General features: G+C 40.4%; 1 non-coding gene across 1 annotated transcript; it reads right to left on the reverse strand.

The window, feature by feature from the left end:
- Nucleotides 1–667: 667 nt before the first annotated feature.
- Nucleotides 668–831, reverse strand: LOC129081202 (U1 spliceosomal RNA). Its single transcript, XR_008530274.1, has one exon. It is a non-coding gene; the product is annotated as a U1 spliceosomal RNA (small nuclear RNA).
- Nucleotides 832–7,570: the final 6,739 nt, after the last annotated feature.

Below are 7,570 nucleotides of genomic sequence, written 5' to 3' on the forward strand. Positions count from 1 at the left end.
GAGGCCTCCCAAAATGTGCAGGCCAATGTCAGCTGACACCTGTGTTTTGCCTGGGGCCATGTGGCATTAAATACCTAGTGATCTGCAGATGGCTGCTAGTTGTGCTAGGCTTGGAGGTTCCCAGGGGAGGCCTAGCTGTGAACCAAACCTGGTTGCTCAGAAGGCTTAGCTTGGCACCATGTAGGGAGCGGTACAGGGAATGCTGTGGCCACATGCTGCCTGTTTGAGAGATTTTAGGAAAATCTGAAGAATGAGCCAAGTACATATTATTTGTATGGAAAAGCCTTTGGAAAGAGCTTGAGTAGACCTAAAAGTTGGATGGAACAAAGCCATAGGGAATCACCAGAGTGGGGCAAACAGTGTGAGCCACTTTAACGGAGTCTCAGATATGGCACCTGCCTGCCACCTCTGTTGGGGGAAACCTCATCAAAGAAACAATATCAAAGCAGATATCTTTTCTCATCCTTTACTTTTACTATGTGTGTATATTCCATTCTGAGGTGGTTCTTTTGTAGATAGCATATATATAGGTCTTGTTTTCTTATCTATTCTGCTACTCTATGTCTTTTGATTGGAGCATTTAAGCCATTTACATTAATGTGATTATTAATAGGTACATATTTGTTGTCATTTTATTCTTTTAACTATGTTTCTACTTTTTTTTAACCAGGGGAGAGCGCTAACACAGTCCCTCCCTACCTCCAAGTATGCAGTGGAGTTTTCCACATTTGGGGAAATCACAGGGGTCAGCACATCTGGAGTGAGATAGGTGAGCCTCACCCTGGAAAAACCACCTTCGTGATCATAGTATCTTCCCTGCCAGGTAAGTATCTATATTTTTTTCTTTTTCTTAAAAAAGACCCTTTAACTTTTTTTTGTAGTACTGGTTTGGTGGTAACACTTACTTAGATTTTTCTTGTCTGAGAAGTTCTTTATTTTTCTTTCAATATTAAATGATAGCCTTGCTGGGTAAAGTAGTCTTGGTTGTAGGTCATTTGAATATTTCATACCAATTTCTTATGGCATGAAATATTTCTGATTAGAAATCAGCTAAAAGTCTTATTGGAAGCTCCCTAGTAGGTAACTATCTATCTTTCTTTAGCTGCTTTTAAGGCTCACTCTTTGTTTTTAACCTTTGGCACTTTAATTATGATGTGTCTTGCTGTGGTCCTTTTTGGGTTCATCTTATTTAGTATTCTCTGCACTTCCCAGATTCCTGTATGTTTTTCTTTCACCAGGTTAGGGAAGTTTTAGTCATTGTTTTCTCACATGGGATTTTCATCTTTTGCATTCTGTGTTCTCCTTCTGGTACCCCTATGATGCTCATGTTGTTATGCTTCATGTTGTCCCAAAGGTCCCTTAAATTATCCTCATTATTAAAAAATTCTTTTTCATTTTGCTGTTATAATTAGATGCTTTCTGCTTCCTTGTCTTCCAAAATGCCAATTTTATCATCAGCTTCATCCAACTTACTGTTGGTGTCCAAACTTTTGGTGTCTCTGCACCACACTAAAAGAACTGCTGTGGGCCACACATTAAATACATTGTGACACATAATCACAAAAACATCTCATAATGTTTTAAGTATATTTACAATTTTGTGTTGGGCTTCAGTCACAGCCATCCTGGACTGCACGTGGCCAGTGGGCCGCAGGTTGGGCACCCCTGGTTTATTCCAGTGTATACTTTGTTCCAGATGTTACATTCTTCATTTCTGGCTAGTCCTTTTTTATGGTTTATATGTCCTTTTTCATGGCATTGAGCATCCTTATAACCATTACTATGAAGTCTATATTGGGTAAATTGCTTGCCTCAGTTCATTTAGCTCTTTTTCTGGAGATTTTTCCTGTTTTTTTCATTTGGGGCCTGTTTTCTTTGTTTGTTTGTTTTTTTGTCTTCCCATTTTTGCCACCATATTGTATTTGTTTCTATGTATTAGATAGATTTGCTATGACCCCAGTCTCCGTGGGGGTGTCCCATGTAGTAGTAGGTGCCCTGTGGGTCCATTAGTGTAGTCTCTTTGATCACCTGAGCTGGGTGTTCCAGAAATGTTCCTTGTGTGGATCTCCCTGTTATAATTGAGTTTTGATTGCTATTGGCCCATTTGTGCATTGGATCGTCCCTCATGTGGTGAGACTGTGAAGGTCAATCCCAACCATGGTGTGCAGGCTGATATGCAGGTGCTGACCACACAAAGCAGAATTTGCCACATTGGTGTTTGGTGCCTGTCAAGATCTCCCTTTGGAGATGCTGCTTGTGAAGATTATTGAATCCTACTCTGATGTTGTCTGAAGCTGGCCTCTGGGTGTGTTGGTTCTGGACATCTTGGGAGGGACTCTGGTTCAGGCCAATATAAGATGCTGCCTGTGAGTAGCCCTCAGCAAACTGGAGCTACAAGTGATCTACAGTTTGTCACTGCCTCTGATGGGCATGTGTACACATGGGAAAGGCCAAGCTGTGCACCAAGGCCAGCTTCTACTAGTGTTAAGCCCAGGGACAAGTCAGCAAAGAGCCCAATGCACCCCGAGATTCACCTCCGCCTGCCTCTGCCTGATGGCTGCTGGATAGTCTCAGTCACTGAAAGAGCTTCTGGCTGTACTCAACCTGCTTGAGGTAGGTTCACAGTGAGTCACCAGGTATGGGCAAGTGGTGTTAACCAGACTGATACAGGTTCAAATTTGATGCCAGTGCTGGGTCTGAAGCCATTCAGCAAACATCCCTGCTTATACCAAGTCTAACTGCCACCCGCTGGGTGCTTGCACACCTTTGTGCTGGGCTGAGGTCTCAGGGAGTTGTCAATGAGGCCAGCGGAATTTATCAGGCCTAAACAGACCAAGATTTGACCATGGGAAAGGACAGGTCTGCTGTGGTTGGGCATGCAGGGGAAAAACGGCCCTTATACTAAATCCACACAGTTCAGTCAGTCCCAGTTTCTGCCAGGAGGAGACGGAGCTTAGCAATCTGGGGCTCCTGGGATCCTGAGGATGAGGCTATGGATCTCCTGTGAGAAGGGGGTGCCGTTTAGGTTTTGGGAATGTTGTGGATTATGGCCAATGCCCCGGAGTCATACCTCTCAACCTGTCCTAGTTTTTGCCTGGACCTTGGCAGGGCCAAGCCACTAGGAATTGGGCAGATGGGGCCTCTGGAGCTGGGGCCGGAGCCCAGAGGGTGAGTTTGCCAGAAGCTCAGAGGTTGGTTAAAGGATATCCCACAAAGGGGAAGCACCAGTTAGGTTCATGGGAAAGTGGGGGGGGGGGGATGCCCCTGCCCCAAAGCATGCAACTCAGTCACTGACATTCCTTGAGTTTACCCAGACCTCTACACCCTGGCCAATGTAGCTGACTCCTCAGCCGGGCACAAGCTCTGCAGGGTAGTGTTATAGGGAGTGCAGAGAATAGGGCTGTTGCTTTCCCCCAGACAGATGCTCAACCCAAGAAAGTTGGTATCTGCAGTGTGGCAGAGGTACTCAGCAGAGGGGTCCTGGTAGCTGTCCCTTTAGCTCTCTCCCCAGAGCCACAAACCCAAGTCTCTCCTCACACAACTCTAGTCCACTCCTTCCTTTTTCCACTGGATCCTAGAGTGAGTAATGTTGTGTGTTGGACATTTGAGGGTGCTGTGTCTCTACTATACTCTTGTGTCTCCCTAGCATGCAAATCCCTGCTGATTTGCACAGCCAGATATTATTTGGGTGCCTCTTTCTGGCTCTGGTTCTTTAGGCTGGGGAGCCCGGATTAGGTCTGAGACCCCATACTTCTCAGGGGAACCCCAGCAGCTGAGATATTTCTCAGCTGCTGTTTGTGGGAGCGGGGTCAGCCTTTTTAGCATCTTTGCTCTTCCTACCCATCTGGATGTGGCTTCTTCTGTAAATCCTTGGTTATAAGACCTCTTCAGCTAGTCACCAGTTTGTTATTCAGGTCTATTATTCTACATTTTAGTTATAATTCCAGTTTGGTTCTAGGATGGGGTGACTATAATATTCTGCCCCACCTACTCTGCCACTACTTTACATCTCCATAGATGTAAGGTTTTCAATCAGTGCATTCAATTCCATGATTTTCATGAGGTGTATTCTTCTTTCTATTTTAGGTACACCGTAGGCAGTCTATCCTTTTGCATTCAACAAAACCTGGTATATGAAAATCACTTCCTAGTCATAACTAAATATACATCTCAAAACCAGAGTCCTGAATTCCTAAGGGTAATCTTATGTCTTATCTTTATCCAATAACAAATGTTATTCCTTAAGTATTAGTGATTGAGTAGGAGAGGTATTTTTATTTCTTTTCCCCTGAAACCATGACATATTGTGACCCAGGAGGATTCTAGATGTTGCCAGCACAGTAAAAAAGTGATCCTGGAGTGGCAGCAGTCTCTCTGAATGCTCAGGAAAGTTAATTCAGCTTTAAAATGTGTTGGGAAGCTATCGCATGTTCTCAGTCTGAAAATGCCTAGCAAATTATGGATTTCAGGAGACTTGCAGAAACAAAGTAGTAAGTTATAACCATTCTAAATAGAAATGCCACAACTTTATTGTACATTTTCAAATCACAAGTTTTGTGACTTTGTTTCCTTTTGTACAGTCTCACTCTAACATTTCTTCCACCTTACCATGACAGTATCTATCTAAATGCAAATCAGAGGATGCTGCTTATGCGCTTAAAAACCTTCAATGAAAAAAATATAATACAGATTATATATTTAAAGGAAAAAATGCAAACAAGTAAAACTAGTGGAATCCCCCAAAAAATAAAAATAAAAATAAATAAAAACATAGCCATCGATTTCAAAATTATTTAGAATGTGTTATTACTAAACTAAATGGTAAAACTACAGAGATTATTAACAAAAGAGTCATGCCCTACTGAGGAAGAAAGACAAGTACAAAATAAAAACAATATGACAAATCTGTAACAGGAGTGTGCCCAAAATGTTAAGGAGCACATGGGAGAGTCAGGAATGCCAATCAAGCAAAGGTTGAATGTAGTAGTAAAGAAAGAGCATATCACAGAGTGAAGTTTGCATCTTGAATAAATGAATTGGAATTTACTGAGGTGAAGATTGAGGGGAGATTCTATGGAAAGGATGGGCAAAGATGCAGAGTTGCAGAAAGCCATTTTAAGCCAATAAAGCAAGCAGTTTGATGTGACTAGATGTCACCTAATAAATTTAATTAAAAAATAAAATGAAAATAAATGAATAAACGTAATGAGAGAGCTAAAGTTGCACTGTATGCATGGATCAGATAATGAATGTTTATAAGCCTTCCTGAAAAGGAAGCTACAATACTTCATTGTCTACTGGGTTTCAGGATCAGTTTTTGTGGGTTATAAAAAAAAAATCACTGAAGGGTTAGAAGCAATAAAAATGTATAATTTAATACTGCTTTGAAAGAACATTCTGCTCACAGTGTAGTGGATAGAACAGAAGTGAACAGAGGTGGAAGAATCAGATAAAAACTAATGTAAAATTTGCCTCTCACTGCTTACCAGGTATATCGTGTAAGTTTATTCACATGAGGCACTACCAGTAAAGTGTTGATTATAGAAATGAGGCTTACATTAATTTTGGAGGAATGGAGAGAAGTAAAGCTCTGGAAAGCTGACAGAAATAGTTATGAGTGACTTCTCTAAGCAAATAGAGAAGAAGCTAGTTTGTGGGAAAGTCTGAAAAGTCATCTTTGGCTGCGGCAATCATGAAGTGGAATCTCATGGTGAGATTTCTTAGGCTGTGAGGCTGACCTGCCTGACCTCCTGAAACCAGCGGCTTCTCATTCATTTCACTTTCTAAATCGTGTGTGTGTGTGTGTGTGTGTGTGTGTGTGTGTGTGTGTGTGTGCGCGCGCGCGCGCGCGCGCGCATTGGCAAACTTCAACCCTAGAACCTTAAAGCAAACGGTTGTAAAGTCAGGTTAACAACATATAATTCAATCAAGTACGGATTCCTGTGCCTGAAAACACAAGACATTTAACTATCATACTCCTTTCTGTTTTTCTGTGCCTAAATCGGGTCCCTCCACTCACACCCCAAACCTATGCATTGAACAAACACTATGCTATTCCCTCTGCATTGTGCTTACTTGCTTCCCTCCTTTCTTTCTGAGCTTTTCTATTTCTTTCAAGGTCCTGCTTAAAATTTTCAGATGAGGAACCTTCCCCTTATATTCCAAGTAGAATTAGTTTACCCTTCTCTGTTGTATAATTTAGGATTGTATTTAGCTGTGTGTGACAGAATAGTCTATAGCAAGGGCTGAAATAAGGTTGTTTTGTTTTTACACAACCAGAGATTCAGAGGTAGTTAAGTGTGGACATGGGAAATCAACATACATTCTGCCATTCTTAGCATGTGGCCTTTGTCATGACTGCAATACAAATGGCCCCAAAGCAGGCATCACATCATATTCCAGGTAGGAGGAAGGAGAAAAGAAAAGTGGAAAGAGGCAACCCCAGCAGATATCTGCTTAAATTTCATTGACCAGAATTGACTAGCGAAACAATCCCTTGTTACAGTGGGAATAGTTAATTGGTTTTCAGCTTAACAATTGTTTCCTGGTTTATGAATTTCAATAGGAGAAATTAGTAAGTGAGAAAGAATAAGCATGGTGGTGGGGTAAGTTAATATACAGTATCTGTCATATTATACTACTCAAAGTACTTTGAATACATCACTTTTCACAACGCATCAAATTACATTCTTGTCTATCTCAGTGAATAGTGTGTCAGAATCACAGTGGCAGTAGCAATATCTCAATCTTTCCATCCCAAACACGTACAATATAATACAATAAAAAAATGAACACCATGTTGTAATATATTTAGATTTTATTTATTTAAATTTTGAGAGGACATTGGTTAATAAAATTATAGAGGTTTTCAAGTGTACAATTTTATAATGCATCATCTATATACTGCATTGTGTTTACCAACCAAAGTCACATCTTCTGTCACCATATATTTTAGCTTGTTTATTCATTGTACCTCCTCCACCCTTCATCCTTCTGGTAGCCACCATACTGTCGTCTGTGTCCATGACTTTTTTGTTTATTTTTCTTGTTTGTTGTTGTTTTTTAATCTCATGTATAAGTTTAACAAAATAGAACTAAGTGATATTAAGTAAGTAGATCCAACTAGCATATGAAAACCGGACCCCTACAAAGGATATGTTATAATATTAAGTAATTTAAATACTTGTGTCCATAGTTGACAGTAGAGATGGTACAGAATTAAATAAAGTAGAAATTAGTATCATAACCACCCCTGACTACTCGAGCTCTGGGCACATGAACTATATTTCCAGCTCAAAAAATACTTGAATATTTTATTGGTAATCCTGTCCTTTGACTCAGAGTATAAGTGATCATGCCATTAACACTGTATGATTTTTTAAATGCTATCTTCCTCCATCTGTTTTTGGACTGTTAGGTTTCTTTATTGAAGATATTAAATAAACTAAAACCACATCCTGAACTTTTCTCATTCAGTAATTTTGAATTCTGGGTCAAATTACATCATATTATTTAGCTCTATGAATCTCCATGAGAATTAGTTTTTCTCTGAATAGAAGATGATTTGACA

This window comes from Pteronotus mesoamericanus, unplaced genomic scaffold, assembly GCF_021234165.1.
Source record: "Pteronotus mesoamericanus isolate MK-2021 breed Mesoamerican mustached bat unplaced genomic scaffold, CSHL_Meso_final contig_94, whole genome shotgun sequence".
NCBI classification, from domain to species: Eukaryota; Metazoa; Chordata; class Mammalia; order Chiroptera; family Mormoopidae; genus Pteronotus; species Pteronotus mesoamericanus.